The sequence below is a fragment of the Leucoraja erinacea genome, chromosome 8 (genome assembly GCF_028641065.1).
Source record: "Leucoraja erinacea ecotype New England chromosome 8, Leri_hhj_1, whole genome shotgun sequence".
NCBI classification, from domain to species: Eukaryota; Metazoa; Chordata; class Chondrichthyes; order Rajiformes; family Rajidae; genus Leucoraja; species Leucoraja erinaceus.
The window spans coordinates 6,905,446-6,925,984 of record NC_073384.1 but is presented as its reverse complement, the minus strand read 5'-3'; the positions used below and the strand labels follow the sequence as shown (position 1 = coordinate 6,925,984).

The following is a 20,539-nucleotide window of genomic DNA, read 5'->3' as shown; positions in this document are numbered from 1 at the left end:
CTCCCGAGGTTGCAGGGGAAAGTACCTGGGGAGGGGTGGTTTGGGTGGGAAGGGACGAGTTGACCAGAGAGTTGCGGAGGGAACGGTCTCTGCGGAAAGCAAAAAGCGGTGGAGATGGGAAGATGTGGGCAGTAGTGGGATCCCGTTCAAGGTGGCGAGGATGTTGGAGGATTATATACTGTGTGCGACAGCTGATGGAGTAGAAGTTGAGGACGGGGGGGGGGGGGGGGGGGGCGGAGCTGCGGGAGTCGAGATGCGGAGCTGCTGGGATATCAAGACCCTAAGTAGGGGATAAAGTCTTTTCTGACCCATCCTTTTTCTCCAGAGATGCTGCCTGACCCACTGAGTTACTCCAGCATCTTGTGTCTATACCTGGTTAATCTTGTCTGTCAGGCAAATATCACCATCAAGCAAAGTTAGTTACCTTTCCAATGCTTATTATTCACATGGGAAACGATACATGCTTCTCACCTCCATATTTTAAAAAAAGGTATAACGTACTCTGCAAAAATTCCCTTCAAGTCACACTTATGCAGACAAATCAGTTCTACACTCAGCAATGCATGAATCAACAACGGAATTCACACATATGCCGAATTATAAAAATACCAGCAGTATATTACCAGCAGTACACTGATGCTGGTTTACACCGACGATTTAAACAAAATGCTGCAGTAACTCAGCAGGACAGGCAGCATCTCTCGATAGAAGGAATGGGTGACGTTTTGGGTCGAGACCCTTCTTCAATATCTTTCTGGATAGCATCTTTCTTTGCACCAATCTGATTATTTTAAAATGATATTCATCCAAATCTGCAGACCCGAGCAATTATAAACAAAAACTACAGACTTCTGCTTTGCCATCTGATTCTGCATGGACTACATGGTGCACGTTCCAGATGGCTAGGCATCATGAATAGAATGCTTCTCTCAGCATCTGGTCTTCACAGTTGCTTCCAAGAGTTAGCTATGTTTAAATCACTATCGACTGTCAAGCTGATAGAATGGAAGATCAGGTTAGTTAGTTTAGTTTATTGTCACATGTACCGAGGTATATTGAAAGGCTTTTGTTGCATGCTATCCAGTCAGCAGAAAAATAATACATGATTACAATCAAGTCATGATTACAGCCAACAGATACATGATAAGGGAATAACATTTAGTGCAAGGTAAAGCCAGCAAAGTCCAATCAAGGATAGTCTGGGGAAGACAAAAATGCTGGAGAAACTCAGCGGGTGAGGCAGCATCTATGGAGCGAAGGAATAGGCGACGTTTCGGGTCGAGACCCTTCTTTTGACCTGAAAGGGTCTCTACCCGAAACGTCGCCTATTCCTTCGCTCCATAGATGTTGCCTCACCCGCTGAGTTTCTCCAGCATTTTTGTCTACCTTCAGTTTTTCCAGCATCTGCAGTTCTTTCTTAAACAAGGATAGTCTGTAGGTCACCAAAGATGTAGATGATAGTTCAGCACTGCTCTCTGGTTGTGGTAGGATGATTCAGTTGCCCAATAACAACTGGGAAGAAACAGTCCCTGAATCTGATGGTGTGCATTTTTACACTTCTGTACTCCTTGTCTGATGGGAGAGGGGAGAAGTGGGAGTGGCCAGGGTGCGACGTCCTTGATTATGCTGCTGGCGTTGTCGAGGCAGTGTGAGGTATCATGTGGGAGATCACACTTTAACACCTAAAAGGAAAGCACTATGACTGACAGAGCTGCCATCATTTTATTATTAATTCTAGATGTTTGGCAATACACCTGCGTCACTCAGTAACCAAGCACTGTGGACAGCTAATTGTGCTCAGATTTCACTGTGCTACAGTTTGTGCTGATGTAACATTATTTGTTAAAATCCTTGGGATTATTCTGCACAATGAGTTATTTTGCTACCTCTGCCACTTCATCCAAATCCGTCTGAATGAAACTGCACGGAACAAAGAAAAAGTAACCACCAGCTGTTTTCAACTACAAATGTATTGTTCCTATTATAAATAGCATCATACAACATGGAAACGGGCCCTTCGACCCAACTTGCCCACACCGGCCCACATGTCCCATATACCTCATCCCGCCTGCCTGCATTTGGCCCGTATCCCTCTAAACCCGTCATATTCATCTATTCAATAATTATATTCAATGTTTTACATTCATTATTTTAGACAGAAAATCTGTAAAACTGCCATGTTGTCATGCTTCTGAAAATAAGTGATGGACCCAAACTTTATGGAGGGAGGGAAAAGGGGCAAAAAGAACAAATTAATAAATAAACAACTAAATAATTTGGTGCTTCTCGACAGTTTTTTCCTGATATTGCAAGTCTCGGGAAATTTTTCATGGAATCCAGTGGTACAAACATAGAAAATAGGTGCAGGAGTAGGGCATTTGGCCCTTCGACCCCGCACCGCCATTCAATATGATCATGGCTGATCATCCAACTCAGTATCCCCTACCTGCTTTCTCTCCATACCCCCTGATCCCTTTAGGCACAAGGGCCACATCCAACTCCCTCTTAAATATAGCCAATGAACTGGCTTCAACTACCTTCTGTGGCAGAGAATTCCAGAAATTCACCACTCTGTGTAAAAAATGTTTTTCTCATCTCAGTCCTAAAAGATTTCCCCTTCATCCTGAAACTGTGACCCCTTGTTCTGGACTTCCCCAAAATCGGGAACAATCTTCCTGCATCTAGCCTGTCCAACCCCTTAAGAATTTTGTAAGTTTCTATAAGTTCCCCCCTCAATCTTCTAAATTCTAGCAAGTACAAGCCGAGTCTATCCAGTCTTTCTTCATATGGTAGATTGTTGAACAGCCCGTAGGCTGAAAATCAGTCTGTGAAACCTCCAATTGAATCGAGAGAACAGTTTATTAAGGAATAAGGTCAAAATTAGATAACTTACATTGTTTAATTAAATGCCTAACTAATGAAAAGTTGTTCATGAGTTTCAATTAATTAAAAAAAAAAAATGTAATTAACTGATTGAAGGTTTCTGAATGTCACAGGCATTCAATAGTTTTGGCAGGCAAGCTGATCTGTTGGGATGGTTTAGTCAACTGTCAGCATGTTTGTTCCAGCTGTTTTATGGGCAATGCTTGATCAACACATTCATCTGGGCGTCACGCTGGCGCAGCGCTAGAGTTACTGCTTTACAGCGCACGCTGTATCGCTAAACTAAACTAGTTGTGTTGAAGGGATGAGTGAAAAGACTTGCTGCCTTGCTCAATCTTGCTATCAAGTATTTGAAATGCAAGCTGATGACAGCAGTTCCACAATACACATTCAAACTTACCACAAAGGTCAATAGCAACTCACTGCTGACACAGTTTAGTTTAATGTCACAGGTACCGAGGTACAGTGAAAAGCTTTTGTTGCGTGCTATCCAGCCAGCGGAAAGACAATACATGATCACATCAATGGTTGAAAGGGTCAAGAACTTCAAATTCCTGGACATGCATATTTCCAAAGTTCTTTCCTGGTCCCAGCACACTGATGTAATCATAAAGAAGGCACATCAGTGCTTCTACTTCTTGAGAAAATTACGGAGAGTCGGTATGTCAAGGAGGACTCTCTCGAAATTCTACAGGTGCACAGTGGAGAGTATACTAATGGTTGCATCGTGACTTGGTTCGGCAACTTGAACGTCCAGGAGCGGAAAAGAATGCAGAAAGTTGTGACCACTGCCCAGTCCATCATCGGCTCTGACCTTCCCACCATCGAAGGGATCTATCGCAGTCACTGCCTCAAAAAGGCTGCCAAGATCATGAAAGACCCACACCATCCTACCCACACACTCATCTCTCTGTTGCCATCGGGAAGAAGGTACAGGAGCTTGAAATCTGGAACATCCAGGTTCAGGAACAGCTTCTTTCCCACAGCCATCAGGCTATTAAACATGACATTTAACAAAGTCTGAACAATAACAGCCTATTGCACTTTATCTGTTTATTTATGTGAATATATATATGGTCTATGGTATATAGACACACTGAACTGTTCTGCATTATGCTTACAATATTCTGTGGTGCTGCAGCAAGCAAGAATTTCATTATCCTATCTGGGACACATGACAATAAAACTCTTGACTCTTGATTACAATCGAGCCATTTACAGTGTACATATACAGATAGGAACGTTCCAGGAGACCCTTGGATTATCTTTAATTGGACTATCTTGCACTAAATGTTATTCTCTTTATCTGTACACTGTGGACAGCTCAATTGTAAGCATGTATAGTCTTTCCGCTGACTAGATAGCATGCAACAAAAAGCTTTTTCTATATACCTCGGTACACATGACAATAAACTAAACTAGGCCCTGCATATTTCCTTATAACCAACATAGAAAAATAGGTGCACAAGATCCAAAATCAGTAAACCTGCTTTCTCACCATATCCATTGATTTTGTTAGCCCTAAGAGCGATTTCTAATTCTCTTGAATATATCCAACAGTTATGGAGAAAATGATCTTCCAGGTTTAGTGAAGAAATCATTGGTATACTCAGGTAGACACAAAATGCTGGAGAAACTCAGCAGCATCTATGGAGAGAAGGAATTGGTGATGTTTCAGGTCGAGACCCTTCTTCAGACTGATATCAGGGGAGGGGGTAGGGCAAAGAAAGAAAGTGGGCGAAGACAGTGGGACTAGTGGGGGGACTGGGAAGAGGGAGTGGAAGGAGAGAGAGAGAGCAAGGGTTACCTGAAGTTAGAGAAGTCAACGTTCATACCACTGGGGTGTAAACTACACAAGTAAAATATGAGGTGCTGTTCCTCCAATTTGCACTGGGCCTCATTCTGACAATAGAGGAGGCCCAGGCCAGAAAGGTCAGATTGGGAATGGTAGGTGGAGTTGAAGTGCTGGGCCACCGGGAGATCAGCTTGGTTAAGACAGACTGAGCAGAGGTGTTCAGCGAAACGATCGCCGAGCATACACCTGTTCTCGCCGATGTAGAGAAGTTGACACCTGGAACAGTGGATGCAGTAGATGAGGTTGGAGGAGGTGCAAGTGAACCTCTGCCTCACCTGGAAAGACTGTTTGGGTTTTTGGATGGATTCGAGGGGGGGTAGGTAAAGTGACAGGTGTTGCATTTCCTGCGGTTGCAGGGGAAATTACCTGGGGAGGGGTGGGTGGTTTGGGTAGGAAGGGACGAATTGACCAGTGAGTTACGGAGGGAATGGTCTATGCGGAAAGCAGAATATATACTCAGTATATATTTACCAGTATTTTACGACTAACTATTGGCCTGGCCTGTCAGCATCATTGTTAACTGTGTCAATGTTGAATTTCAAGTACACAAAGAGCTGCACAAAGAGCAACCAACACAAAGTGACATGCCTCAGTGTAGGTTGCCTTGTGTGAAAGTAAATGGATTTAAAATATTGACATACTGTTGGGTGACCAGATTTATACTTAGTATATATTGTATACAGATTTATTATAAGCCTGCAACTGCATGGCTTTTCAAATATTAAAATATTCAAATATTAAGTCTTGCAAAGATGAGCACATGCACATCTGAGGGACCATTTCTGCAGTTGGAGCTCCATGAAACTTAAATCAAAATCAAAGACTAGACATAAGAGACTCCACAATACTAAGGGATAAAATCACTAAGGATTACAGAAGAGTTGTGTAGGAAGGAACTACAGATGTATAAGAAAGAACTGCAGAAGCTGGTTTATACCGAAAATAGACAAAAAATTATGGAGGAACTCAGCGGGTCAGGCAGCATCTCTGGAGAAAAGGAATAGGTGGCGTTTCGGTCCGGAACCCTTCTTCAGACTACATTAGAGTTGGTTTGATTATATAGTTGCGCTTAATTCTGAAGGATATGGGTCCTGGTTTCACCACCAACCTACAGTTTGTTATTAAGGTTAATTGATGCTCAGAAGTGAATAAAATAATACCACTCTACAAGTGCCACTCCACTCTTTCAGATGAGATGTTATGAAAATTTAGAGGGATGGAAAAGAGCTCATTTCACTATTCCCAATTAAAGCAATTCTTCATCTGTGCCATCAGCTGGCGGTAAAAGATTCAACTCAAGAGGGAGTTGCCTCAATATTCTGAACAAAATTCCTTTCAAAAAGAACTGAGAATTAACTCGTTGATCATTTAGCTGCTGTTGTGCGATATATGATTGTCATAGTCATAGGGCATGGAAACAGGGCCCTTTGGCCCAACATGTCCAGGATGACCAAGATTCCCCATCTACGCTAGACACATCCGTTTGCTTTTGGCCCATATCCATCTAAAACTATCTATGTACCTGTACAAATGTGGTTTCAATATTGTTTTAGTACCTGCCTAAATTACCTCCATGAAAATGTTGTCCCTCTCGTTTTCGTTAAATCTTTCCCCTCTCACCTTAAACCTATGTCCTCTGCTTCCTGATTCCCCTTCTCTGGGATAAAGACTGTGCATTCACCCTATCTATTTCTCTCATGATTTTATACACCTCTAGAAAGTTACCCCCTCAGTCTCCTGTACTTCAAAGAATAAAGTCCTAGCCTGCCCAAACTCTCCCTACAGTCCTGGCAACATCCTTGTAAATCTTTTCTGCATTTTTACCATCTTACCAACATCCCTCCTATGGTAGGGTGACCAAAATTGAACACAATACACAAATGCAGCCTCGCCCAATGTCTTGTACATTTGTAATATAACATCCCAACTTCTCTACTCAACACCTTGTCTGATGAAGGCCAATGTACAGAAAACACTTTCTACCTGGCAGGAAACTATGTACCTGCACTCCTATATACCTCTGCTCTACAACACTCACCAAGTCATTGTATGACTTCCCAAAATTTTAGTTTAGTTTATTGTCACATGTACCGAGGTACAGTGGAAAACTTTTATTGCGTGCTAAGAAGTCAGTAGAAAGAGAATACACAAATACAATCAAGCTATTTACAGTGTACAGATATATAAGAGAATAACGTTTAGTGCAAGGTAAAGCCAGCAATGTCTGTTCAAGGATAAACCTTAGGTCACCAATGAGGGAGGTAGCAGTTCAGCTCTGCTCTCTGGTTGTGGTAGGACGATTCAGTTGCCTGATAACAGCTGGGAAGAAACTGTCCCTGAATCTGGAGTTTTGGGATCATGTTATCAAATAACAGAGATCTGTATTTGCTGTAAGTGGTAAATGCTTACAATTGACTAAAAGATTAAGGGTGTTTGATCTGAGATCATACGTCATTCAAAACTTAATATGGTATAATATGATGTGGTAGTGTGGTATGGCTCATACTAAAGGATCAGGAACCTGGGTGTATAATGTACAGTGCATTCAGAAAGTATTCAGACCCTCTTCACTTTTTTCACATTTTGTTACGTTACAGCCTTATTCTAAAATGGATTAAATTCTTTTATTTTTTAAATCATCAATCTGCACACAAAACTTCACAATAAAAAAAGCAAAAACAGGTGTTTAGAAATTTTTGCAAAGTAATTAATATTAAATAATTGAAATATCACATAAGTATTCAGACCCTTTGCTATGACACTCAAAATTGAGCTTAGGTTCATCCTGGTTTATCCTGTTTCCATTGATTATCCTCGCGATGTTTCTACAACTTGACTGGAGTCAACCAGTGCTAAATTAAAAAAATTGATTGGACATGATTTGGAAAGGCACACACCTGTCTATATAAGATGCCACAGTTGACAGTGCATATCAGGGCAAAAACCAAGCCATGAAGACGAAGGAATTCTCCGTAGACCTCTGAGACAGGATTGTGTCGAGACACAGATCTGGGGGAGGGTATAAAACAATTTCTGCAGCATTGCAGGTCCCGAAGAGCAAAATGGCCTCCCTCATTCTTAAATGGAAGAACTTTGAAATCGCCAGGACTCTTCATAGAGGTTCACTTTCCAACAGGACAACGACCCTAAGCACACAGCCAAGACAACGCAGGAGTGGCTTCGTGACTAGTCTGTGAATGTCCTAGAGTGGCCCAGCCAGAGCCCGGACTTGAACCCGATCGAAGGACCCGAAAATAGCTGTGCATCGATGCTCCCCATCTAACATGACAGAGCTTCAGAGGATCTGCCGAGAATGGGAGAGATTACCCAAATGCAGGTGTGCCAAGCTTGTAGAGTCATACCCAAGAAGAGGCTGTAATCGCTGCCAAAGGTGCCTCAACAAAGTACTGAGTAAAGGGTCTGAATATTTATGTAAATGTGATATTTCAGTTATTTCTTTATAATTACTTTTAAAAAATTCTAAACATCGGTTTTCGCTTTTTTACTATGGGGTATTGATTGATGATTTAAAAAAAAATGTAATCCATTTTAGAATAAGGCTGTAACAAAATGTGGAAAAATTGAAGGGGTCTGAATACTTTATGAATGCACTGTAACAGCCTGAAGAAAGGTCACCGATTTCTTCTCTCCAGAGATGCTGCATGTCCGCTGAGTTACTCCAGCATTTTGTGTCTATCTATAATGTAACAATAGTCAATCAAGCTAAGGGATCCTCATCGAATGCGAGTTTCTAACCAGGAAGCTCAAGTTTGAACATGTAATTCAATATCATGCATAGAAATGGACATCCTTCATCTTTTTGGTTCTGGTGGAAGATTGCAACCTTCACGTGGTCTGCCCTTCTTCGACTAATGCAATCAATTCGACGTGCACAAACGGAAGATCAAATAAGAACAAGTTGTCCTACAACTTTAGGCTGTACACGCCACACGAAAGAAGAAGCAGAAGATGCATAGAAATCATGAAGAGAGGTGTAGCCCCAAAAAGATGGCGGGAGCTTTGCAAACCCCCCGCGTATTTGGGGTTGAGGGCAGGCCTGATGTTTTCACGCCTCAAGTTGTTGGGAATTAAAATCTTCTCCGTGGAAAAATAGTTTGGGTATCAGAAATTATATTCCTCATTTAAATTGTTCATTTTCAGTACAAGAGTTCTTGTTTAACAGTAATAAAGATTAATCACTTACAAATGAATGAATGACATGTGATTTTTGGTTTGTGATCAAGTATTGCTATTGCATATCGATTAAAAGAATTTCAATGCCAAATGTATCTCAAGGCATTCAGTATTGTGCAGCTTCTGGAGAAGTACCTCATTAAAATCATACACTTGCCATTAAAACTACCCCCTATCTCAACCTGCACCTAACCATTTAAATGTAAACTACAAATATAAAAACACAGTTCAGACTGACAAAAACACATGTGCAAGTTTGTTCAATGCAATAAACACTTATCTCCGGATTTCAAGTATGTTATTACCCTGATAAATGCAGATTCATACAGTACACTACCTTCCACACCGTATTTTAACTGTTGGTATCTTATTACTGTGTACCATCCTCTGGGGGGAAACTGGATTTAGATTTGGCAGAAGAAAATTGTTAAAAGCATATACAGTATGCAGTAAGGGCGGAATAGTGGCACAGCGGGTAGAGCTGCTGCCTCACAATGCCAGAAACTCAGGTTTGTTCCTGACCTTAGCTGCGGAGTTTGCACATTTTCCCTGCAACCATGTGGGTTTCCTCCTACATCTCAAGATGTAGGGGTTAGTAGGTTAATTAGCCTCTGTAAATTATTCCTAGTGCGTAAGGAGTGGATGCAAAAATAGGATAAAGATATAATGTGAATGTGTGATTAATGGTCTATCAGGGAGATTATGAAGTGAGCTGCCAATTTATTTCCACATTTTATGTTAACAACCATGTTTGATTTCATCCCCAATTAATACATCTGTATCACAACAATTTTTCACACGGCGGCTGATGTTTTAAGGAAACTGGTTAATAAATTCAGTCAACCAGCTACATAATAACTGTCTCTAGTTTCCCTCTCCCCCGACTCTCAGTCTGAAGAAGAGTCTGGACCTGAAACGTCACCCATTCCTTCTCTCCAGAGATGCTGCCTATAACTCTGAGTTGCTCCAGCATTTTGAGTCCATCTTCGGTAGAAACCAGCATCTGCAGTTCCTTCCGACACATAATTTATTGTCAAAAATCTCCTACGCATGTGGTAAATACTAACCCATTGTCCAATATAATTCCTTTGGAAAATAATTTTTTAAAATAATACACAAATGCTAAATTTATTTGCTTGTAATCCATTGCCTGTCTGCAATAAAGAATAGTCGAAAATAATGTCCAAAATGCAGGTTCTTAGTTGTAGTGTATAAATCTGATAATCCAGGGTTGCATTTATCAGACATCCTGATGTTCAGCTCCTGGTTCACTCACGCATCCAGAATACAAGCTGGGATCCCAGAGTGCAAGGAGAACATGTGGCTGGGGTTGGAAGTTTGGATTGTGACCTTCAGTGCAAGCTGGAGCTGGGGTTGGGGCCTGAAACACCAGCGGTCAGGAACACCGGTGGGTTTACAGCTAAAATCAAGGTGTACAGACAGCACCCGTAGTCAGGATCGACCCCGGATCTCTGGTGCAGTAAGACAGAACAGCTGTACATTTCCCGCTGCCTGTAAACTCACCAACTTCTCCGTAAATGTATTATACCGCAGTGTAACACGTTAAAAAAAAAAAGTAAAATAAAAGCTTGTCTATTAATAGCAGTAAAATCCAGTAGCCTGAATATTCTGTTGGAAGGAACTGCAGATGCTGGTTTAAACCGAAGATAGACTCAAGAAGCTGGAGTAACTCATCGGGACAGACAGAATCTCTGGAGAGGAGGAATGGGTGACATTTCGGGCCGAGACCTTTCTTCAGGCTAAATATTCTGCTACTCCAGCACTACCCAATCCCAAGAGTAGACATAAAGTGCTGTAGCAACTCAGCGGGTCAGGCAGCATCCCTGGAGAAAAAGTAATAATTGATGTTTTGGGTCGGAACCCATCTTCAGAATAAAAGTAGCGGAGGGGGGGGGGGGGGAAAGAGGAGAATATATTGGATTATCGGAGCTTTACTCTGCATGGCATGGACATTTTTATCAAGATATTTTAAGTAAAAAAAAAATGAATTACCGGTACTCACAAAAAATTTGGATTGAAAATAATCTCAAGGCTCAATAAAATAAATTGACAAAAATTGCACAATATTTCAATATATTAGTGAAACCAAGGAATAAGAGCAATCTTAATATCTTGCTGCTTTTAGATAATGAATATGCAATACAAACTCTTCAAAGCAAATTAAATTCAATCATTCAGTATACAGTGTGAAGGAGAAAGAGAGGCATTTTGTCTTGGTCAAAGGACATGCGACAACTAAAGATGTTTCATCTGCCCAGAAAGCTAAGAGACACCCTTTACAGCCCACCACTCAATCAGACTCGCCTCTGTGTATTTCATTAATTCCACCTCAAAGATATAATGATTTTAACATTAGGTAAGGAAACAGAAACCCAAGAGATAAATGAATGAAACGCTCTTAAAGCATCTTGGAAACGAAGAGTTTTGGATGTTAATAGGTTTGAAGATTTGCATTTACTAAATGTATTGGCATGACTGTTGGAATACTTTGGACGCGGAAACAGGCCCCTCAGCCCTCTGAGACTGCGCCGATCAGTGATCACCCTGTATACTCGCTAGAATTTAGGAGATTGAGGGGGGATCTTATAGTAACTTCCAAAATTCTTAAGGGGTTGGACAGGCTAGATGCAGGAAGATTGTTCCCGATGTTGGGGAAGTCCAAGACAAGGGGTCACAGTTTGAGGATAGAGGGGAAATCCTTTAGGACCGAGATGAGAAAAAACATTTTTCACACAGAGAGTGGTGAATCTCTGGAACTCTCTGCCACAGAAGGTAGTTGAGGCCAGTTCATTGGCTATATTTAAGAGGGAGTTAGATGTGGCCCTTGTGGCTAAAGGGATCAGGGGGTATGGAGAGAAGGCAGGTACAGGATACTGAGTTGGATGATCAGCCATGATCATATTGAATGGCGGTGCAGGCTTGAAGGGCCGAATGGCCTACTCCTGCACCTATTTTTCTATGTTTCTATACTAACTTACACACACTAGAGACATTTTTTTTTTTACAACTTACCGAAGCAAATTAACCTACAAACCTGTATGTCTTTGAAGTGTGGGAAGAAACCGGAGCACACGGAGATATCCCATGCGGTCACAGGGAGAACATACAAACTACTTGCAGGCTGCATCCGTAGTCAGGATCAAAACCAGATTGCTCTTTTGACACATTCCCTATCCATCCCTCAAAACTGTTAAAAGGTTCAAAAAGTTGGGACAGCCTAGGCAATTGAGAGAATTCTTAAAAAGAATTAAGCTCAAGCAATTTTAATTGGCAATGCAAATTGTAAGTTAATCGAGGTGTTAAAAAATAAATGATGAATCGAGAGGTGATTAAAACCACCTGAGAATTCCTAAATACACAGTAATTTAATACAGATCAACCAATTTGTTTGTGTGCTTAAAACTAAACTGTGGGACAATAACTGAGAGAAAAAAATCAACCATTCTTGGCAACTTGCCAACATTGTAATCTATACTCTACCAAAATTATCTGCAGAATCACTAATGAAATGTTGAGTAGCATTCAACCAGTTCCAGTCCCTTGTGTACTTTTTCCAAGTGGAAAAGTAATTATCAATAAATGCAGGACTGAGAATTGAACTTTACGTCTTTCCCTTCAAATACATTGACCACAAGGTGCTTCCAACAATACCTGATACCTGCCACACATCTATATTCTTCAGTTGCAAGCAATGAGTGACTTCCAGGGTTCAATGACCAAGGATAAATTATCCTGATTCAATGTCCACACAGGCAAATTTCTAACTCAGGTCACTGAGTAACAATCAAGAACATCAGGCTAATTGCCCCATTCCTTATCAACAGATGACAAGGTTAATTGTTAAAGGGGACCCAATACACTTCTCAGATGTCATCAATTGAATCCAGAATTTACTAGTTAATAACTCACATATGCTTGTAGTCCAAATAGATGGAGGTTTGTTGAAAGAAGATAGAAAATTGCTAGAAGGGGAGCAATTTTGAGAATTCTAAGATATCATTAAGCTCAAACAATTTTAATTGCGAATGCAAGCTGGAAGTTAATCGAAGCCATAGCCTTAAGTCTTAAAAATAAATGATGAATTTATAGGTGATTAAAACCACCTGCGAATTCCTAAATGCATGGTAATTTAATCCAGATCAGCCAATTTGTTTGTGTGTTTAAAACTAAACTATGGGGCAATAACTGAGAAAAAATATCAACCAATCTTGGCAACTTGCCAACATTGCAATCCATACTCTACTGAAATTATCCGAAGGGAATTTTTGTTATTAGAAGGGGAGGAATAGTGGTAGTCGGGAATTATGATAAATTAAATAGATGTTTGATATTCTGTTTCTTTTAGGAGGAAAACTGCAAATCTTTCTTGTAAAGAAGCAGATATCCAATTTGTCCTAATTCCTTACCTTGCATCTATTCCTCACCCTTATAATAACAAAGATTTTCCATCTTTTCTCAACAAACCTCCATCCATTCAACAGAAAATCTTTTAAAGTTTAGTTTTGTTTAGAGATACACCACGGAAACAGGCCTTTCGGCCAACCGAGTCCACGCCGACCAGCATTCCCCGCACACTAATGGTATCCTACACACACTAGGAACAATTCACAATTATACTAAACCAACTATAGAACTAACAAACCTGTATGTCTCTGGAATTACGATCAAACCCGGGTCTCCGGCACTGTAAGGCAGCAACTCTACCGCTGCGCCACCATGCCGCCAAACTATTTATGTGGTTGGTTACCATCTCTGATTGGACAGAACACCATCACATATTAATATACTGAAACTTTAAAAGATTTTACGAAATATTAATGATTATTTGCCTTGGATAAGTGGCTATTCGTTGTGGTATATCCTTATGTGATATTCAAATCTAAAAAGAGCCCCTTCAACCCAAGATAAAGCTAGCACAGTTGGCAAATGAAATTTTGTGCAACTTTGTCAACATCTTAACCGACATATGAGTAATCGATACAATACGATAGAACTTGTATCGTAACTTTAAGAATAAGGAGGAAGCCATTTAGAACGGTGACGAGGAAACACTTTTTCTCACAGAGAGTTGTGAGTCTGTGGAATTCTCTGCCTCAGAGGGCGGTGGAGGCCGGTTCTCTGGATGCTTTCAAGAGAGAGCTAGATAGGGCTCTTAAAAAAGTGCGGTCAGGGGATATGGGGAGAAGGCAGGAACGGGGTACTGATTGGAGATGATCAGCCATGATCATATTGAATGGCGGTGCTGGCTCGAAGGGCCGAATGGCCTACTCCTGCACCTTTTGTCTAACTTTATTTATCCCAGGAGGGAAATTTGTCTGCCAACAGTCATAAAACACGACAAAATACATGAAATTGAAGTGATGTGTGGAAAATCTGTGATTGGGGATATGCAAAGATTGGGGAAGAGGGAGGGAGAGAAGGGGAGTCAGTCTACCCCACGACAGAAGGGGGAGGAGTTGTACAGTTTGATAGCCACAGGGAAAAAGGATCTCCTGTGGAGGTCCTTTCTGTGCTGCATCTTGGTGGAACCAGTCTGTTGTTGAAGTTGTTCCTCAGGTTGACAAGTGTGTTGTGGAGGGGGTAAGCTGTATTTTCCAAGATGTTCCGCAGTTTGAGGAGCATCCTCCCCTCCAAGATCACAGGGCTGCCAACTCTCACACTTTGAGCGTGAGAATCACGCCCTCAAGCAAACTCTCACGCCCTCACGCTGATCAGAAATATCAGAAACGCTCAGTGGTGAGAAATTCTGTGATCAACGAAAATTCATGCGATTCAAGATAAACTGCATGGTCCGCGGATGTTGGAGAGCTGGGGCTGAGGGAGGGATGGAAGCAGAACCAGCGGTGGGAACAGATGCGGGGAGCCGGGACTGGCGAGTGTTTGCCAGGCAGTCGAGTGTTTGCGGGGCTGGCGTGTCGCTCGCTACAGCTCTGGCAGTGTAAGTCCCGGAGCGTCGGGAGAGAGAGAGGGGAAGGAGACAGGTAGACAGTGGGGAGAGAGGGGGGGGTGAGAGGAGAGAGAGGGAAGAGACAGAGGGAGGAGTGATGGAGAGAGAGAGAGAGAGGAGGGGGGGTAGGGGGAGAGAGAGGGGGGCAGAGTGAGGTGGGAGAGAGAGAGGGGGGGTGGAGAGAGAGGGAGGGGAAGAAAGAGGGAAGAGAGAGAGGGGGTGGAGAGGGAGGGGAGGGTAGGGAGAGGAGATGGGAGAGAGGGGGAGAGAGGGACAGAGGGCGAAAAGAGGAAACGGAAGAGGAAAGAGAGGGGGGGGCAAAGGAGCAAGAGGAACGGGGAGAGGGAAGGAGAAAGAGGGAGAGAGACCAGGGGGGAGTGAGTGAGGGAGAGGAGGGAAGTGGGGAGGAGATAGGGGGGAGAGGGAAGAGAGAGGAGGGGGAGGAGAGAGAGAGGGGGAAGAGAGAGAGGAGGGAGGGAGAGAGGAGAGAGGGGGAAAGAGAGGAGAGGGAGGGTGAGAGGAGGAGGGGAGGGAGGGGGAGGAGTGAGGAGAGGAGAGAGAGAGAGGGGGAGAGGGAGGGACAGAAAGAGAGAGGGAGAGAGACAGAGAGAGAGAGAGGGGAAAGAGAGAGAGAGGGGGGGAGAGAAGAGAGGGGGGGTAGAGAGAGGGGGGGGGGGGAGGAGGGAGAGAGGGAGAGGGGGAGGGAGGGAGGGAGAGAGAGAGAGGAGAGGAAGAGGAGGGAGAGAGGGGAGGGGGGAAGAGGGAGGGGGAGGGAGAGAGAGGGGAAGAGAGGGGAGAGAGAGGGAGATAGAGGGGGGGAGAGGGAAAGATAGAGGGAGGGAGAGGGAGAGAGGGAGGAGAGAGGAGAGAAGGGGAGAGGAGAAGGGGAGAGGGGAGAGGGAGAGGAGGAGAGAGGGGAAGGGAGGGGAGGGAGAGAGAGAGAGAGAGGAAGAGAGAGAGGGAGAGAGACAGAAAGAGAGGGAGAGGGAGGGGGAGAGAGAGAGAGAGAGAGATAAAGAGAGAGAGGGAGAGAGAGGGAGTGAGAGGGAGAGAGAGGGAAGGGAGATGGAGGGGAGGGAGAGCAGGGGGTAGAGGAGGCGGGTTTCAGAGGAGGGGGGGAGATGGGGGAAGAGGCTGGAGGAGGAGGAGAGAAGAGAGGGAGAGGAGGGGGAAAGAGGGGAGAGAGAAAGAGGGGGGAAAGGAGGGAGCATAGAGGGGGGAGGGGAGGGATGATAGAGAAAGCTTTCTGCTGAGGGGAGAGGAGGGAGGAACGAGAGGAACATAGGAGAGGGAGGGGCTAGGCGTAGAGAGGGAGAGGGAGAGTTTAGTTTTAGAGAGGGGAGACGGGAAGAGGAGGAGAGAGAGAGGGGAAGAGGGGAGATCAGAGAGAGAGTTGGGAGGGGGAAGGGAGTGAGGGCCAAGAGATGGGCAGGCAGACCAATTCAGAGGATGGGAGAGAGAGAGAGGACTGAGAGAGTTCTTGGGGACGAGAGGAGGAGATGAGGAGGGAAGAGGAGAGTGGAAGAGGGGAGGAGATGAAGAGGGAGAGAGGGAGAGAGAGAGGGAGGTAGGGGGAGGGAGAGAGAGAGAGAGAGATAGAGAGAGGGAGAGGAAGAGAGAGGAGTGGATAGGGAGAGGGGGAGGAGGAGCAGGAGAGAGCATAATGAGAGAGCATACTTGTTAAGCATAGGATGAGGAGGGGGGGAGAGAGAGAGTAGAGAGGGTGAGAGACACTAGAGAGATGAGAGGAGAGAGAAAGGAACGAGAGAGAGGAGAATCAGGAGCTTCTCTGGAGGGAGAGGGGATGAGAGCACTACGAGAGGGGAAGAGTTTCCATAGCCTGGGAGAACCTTTGTGTGGATAAAGGGAGAGGAGGGGAGGAGAGGGGGAAGGACTTCATAGGGGAGAGGGAGAAGAGAGAGAAGTGATTAAAAACATGGGGGAGAGAGGAGGGGAAGTTCCTAGAGGGAGTTGGGGGGAGAGGGGAGAGGGAGAAGTGAAGGAGACTCGGGACCGGGTACCCCAAGGGGAGAGGAGGGATCGCACAGCTTCCCCCCTTTCAAAAACGCTTAGAGAGGATTTAAAGCCTTCATAGATGGGGGAGTGATCAGCTAGGAAGGAGGGGAGAGAGGGTCACAGATTTCAAGGAAAGAGCAAACGTTGAGTACCAATGGGAGGAGGGGTCCCTGTGCCGAATTCGCCCAGGACTGGCCATGGATCAGGCTGCGGCTCAGTGCATCACTCCTGGAGGACAACCAGTGGGCTGCTGGAAGGTAAGTACCAAGCACTGGGGTAGAAACGGTGGAAGACAGTGGAATTCAAATGGGGGTGGTTAGTGAAAGCACCCTGCTTCCCTGCTAAATTTTCACTTACTGTAACTGCAGGAAAAATGTTCCCAATGTTGGGGGTGTTCAGAACCATGGGTCACAGTTTAAGTATAGAGGGGGGGGGGCAGTTAGGACTGAGATGAGAACAAAACTTTCTTCACGCAGAGAGTTGTGAATCTGTGGAATTCTCTGCCACAGAAGGCAGTGCAGCCCAATTCACTGGATGTTTTCAAGAGAGAGTTATATTTAGTTCTTGGGGCTAACGACATCAAGGGATATGGGGAAAAAACAGGAAAGAGGTACTGATTTTATATGAATAGCCATGATCATATTGAATGGCAGTGCTCGCTCGAAGGGCCGATGGCCTATTCCTGCACCAATTTTCTATGTTTCTATGCTTGAGCATATGGCAATAAAACTCGATCACTTGATTTTGAAGCATTCATGCATGGTGGAGGTATAATGTAGTCATAGAGTGATACAGTGTGAAAACAGGCCCTTCGGCGCAACTTGCCCACACCCACCAACATGTCCCAGCTATGCTACCTGCTTTTGGTCCATACCTCCAAACCTGTCCTATCCATGTATCAGTCTAACTTTTTCTTAAAAGTTGGGATGGTCCCTGCCTCAACTACCTCCTCTAGCAGCTTGTTCCATACACACACCACCCTTTGTGTGGATAAAGTTACCCCTTAACAAGTTACCTCTTAAAAATACTTCATACAAAAAACATTGAAACCATATCACTAACGAGTACCCCCAAGGCCAGTGATCGCACAGCTTCCCCCCTTTCAAAAACGCTACAATCCAATTTAAAGCACATATATATCGCATTCAAGTGTAAGTTAAAAGACTTGCTACAGTATTTCTCAAATAAAAGCACTCAAATGAAAAGAGCAGGTATTACCTGCCATGGAACAGCAAGAAATTATTTCTACAGACAAAGTGGAACAAAATGAAAATCAAGAGAGACCTGAGCATGACAGCTAGTTCATCCTTTCTACACCCCTTGCAGTCAGTGCCTGGAAACAAGGTAGAACTAAACAGTTAGACACAAAGTGCTGGAGTAACTCAGCTCTTGGAGTGACTCAGCTGGTCAGATAGCATCTCTGAAGAAAAGAGATGAGTGACATTTCGGGTCTGGACCCTTCTTCAGCCTAAACATATGGAGGAGATGGGAGATGAAGAGCTGGAGGCGAGGAAAGACCAATCAGGGCCAGCCACAGTTTACCTCAGGCCGGGAACGAGCTGGAGCTGGAGCTGGAGGTCTGAAGAGCCCCGACCCAAAACATCACCCATCCCTTTTCTGCAGAGATGCTGATTGACCCGCTGAGCTACTCCAGCATTTTGTGTCTATCTTTGGCATAAACCAGCATCTGCAGTTCTTCATTTCTACAGAACTGAACAGTTGTTAGAAATGCTATATTATGTTGACTGGCACTGCAAAATTCCAGTCATCATTAGCTGTAATGAAATTCAGACTACAAAATACAGAAATATCCTCTCAAGACCCTGAATTCAAGCATTAATTATTAAGAACTATAGAAGCGTGATCATCAATAATATATATAGGCCACAATATAAAGTGCATAACAATTGCTAAACACCACTCAAAATTTCCCTATATGGGTGTCTATGATCTTTTGTAATTCCCATATTTAAAATAAGCACATTTAAAATTAGCGGCATGGTGGCGCGTCTGTGGAGTTGCTGCCTTAAGGGCCTGTCACATTTGGCCATCATTTGTGCGCCATTTATGCGACCTCCAAAAATGTGGGCGTCGCGTTGTGACACACAGGTAGCATGTGGGTAGCGCGGGACGGGCGCATGGAGAGGCGTGGAGGAGTGTGGAGTTACGCGCAATATCTCGCCGCGCTCCAGGATTTCGTGCTGTACCAAATCCTCGCGCGCCACCTGCGTGACGTATCGCGTACGCACGCTGATGTATTGGTGTCGCAAGCTGGTATCCGGGCGTCTCACGTGTATCGCGTGGTGACGCATGGTCACGTCACCGTGTGTAACCGCGCACCACAGGGTATTCTAATGACGTCACGCGCTCCAGACGGCATGATGACACGTGATTTGCGCGCGACGTCGAGCATAACGACCTATTTTACATATGACGCGTAAATGAGGCGCAAATGACGGCCTAGTAGGACAGGCCCCTTACAACGCTTGCAGTGCCAGTGACGTGAGTTCCAGCCCGACTACGGATGCTGTCTGTACGGAGTTTATACGTTCTCTCTGTAATTGCGTGGGTTTTCCCTGGGCGCTCCGGTTTCCTCTCACACTCCAAAGAAATACAGGTTTGTTGGTTAATTGGCTTCTGTAAAAATTGTAAATTGTCTCCTGTGTGTGGGATAGTGCTAGTGTGTGGGAATTGCTGGTCAGCATGGACTCAGTGAGCCGAAGGACCCGTTTCTGCACTTTATCTCTAAACAAAACTAAACATGCATATTCACACACACACTCATAAACTACAAACAATAATAGTGCAAAAAGACAAAACCAATGCCCTCCAAAGTCTACCTAGTTCAGAGCTTATTTGGAGGTTGTAGTGTGCAGTAGCCTGATGGCTGTGGGGAAGTAGCCGTTCCTGAACCTGGATGTTACAGTTTTCAGGCTCATGTACCTTTTTCCCTATGGCAGGGGTGAAATGAGTGTGTGGCCAGGGTGTTGTGGGTCTCTGACGATGCTGGCTGCCTTTGTGAGGCAGCGACTCCTGTAAACCCTTTAGATGATGGGGAGGTCTGTGATGGACTGACCCCGTCAGACGGACAGGCAGAAACATCTGTGCTTACTCATTAGTTTACGCCTCATAAATGTGTAATGAACTCAAGAACAATGTCAAGTAAATAACACATAATTATTTTGTCAGCCAAGGCTCAGCGGGTCGCACTTTCTATTACCTCCTAGAAGGAGGGTCGTGGGTTTAAGTTTCACGAGAGAGAGAAAGAGAGAGAGAGAGAGAGAGAGAGAGAGAGAGAGAGAGAGAGAGAGAGAGAGAGAGAGAGAGAGAGAGAGAGAGAGAGAGAGAGAGAGCAAAATTCAGGTGGTTTGATTTGTCAGAGATGCCTTGTTTCAGGGTTAAAGCCAGAATTTATCCACTCCAGAGGGTTTGCATGAAAGATCGTACAGTGGCACGGTAGCGCAGCGATAGAGTTGCTGCCTTACAGTGCCAGAGACACGGGTTCAATCCTAAATGTGGACCAAGTTGTCTGCATGGAGTTTGTATGTTCTTCCCATGACCTGCATGGGTTTTCTCCAGGTGCTCCGATGTGATCCAAAAAAAGGTTAACTGGCTTGGTATAA

The 20,539-nt window shown here is 44.1% G+C and overlaps 1 protein-coding gene across 3 annotated transcripts in view; it reads right to left on the bottom strand.

Moving 5' to 3' along the window:
- Window positions 1-20,539, bottom strand: part of pak5 (p21 protein (Cdc42/Rac)-activated kinase 5) — a 151,852-nt gene that overhangs the window by 100,737 nt on the left and 30,576 nt on the right. The gene's annotated exons all lie outside the window — the stretch shown is intronic.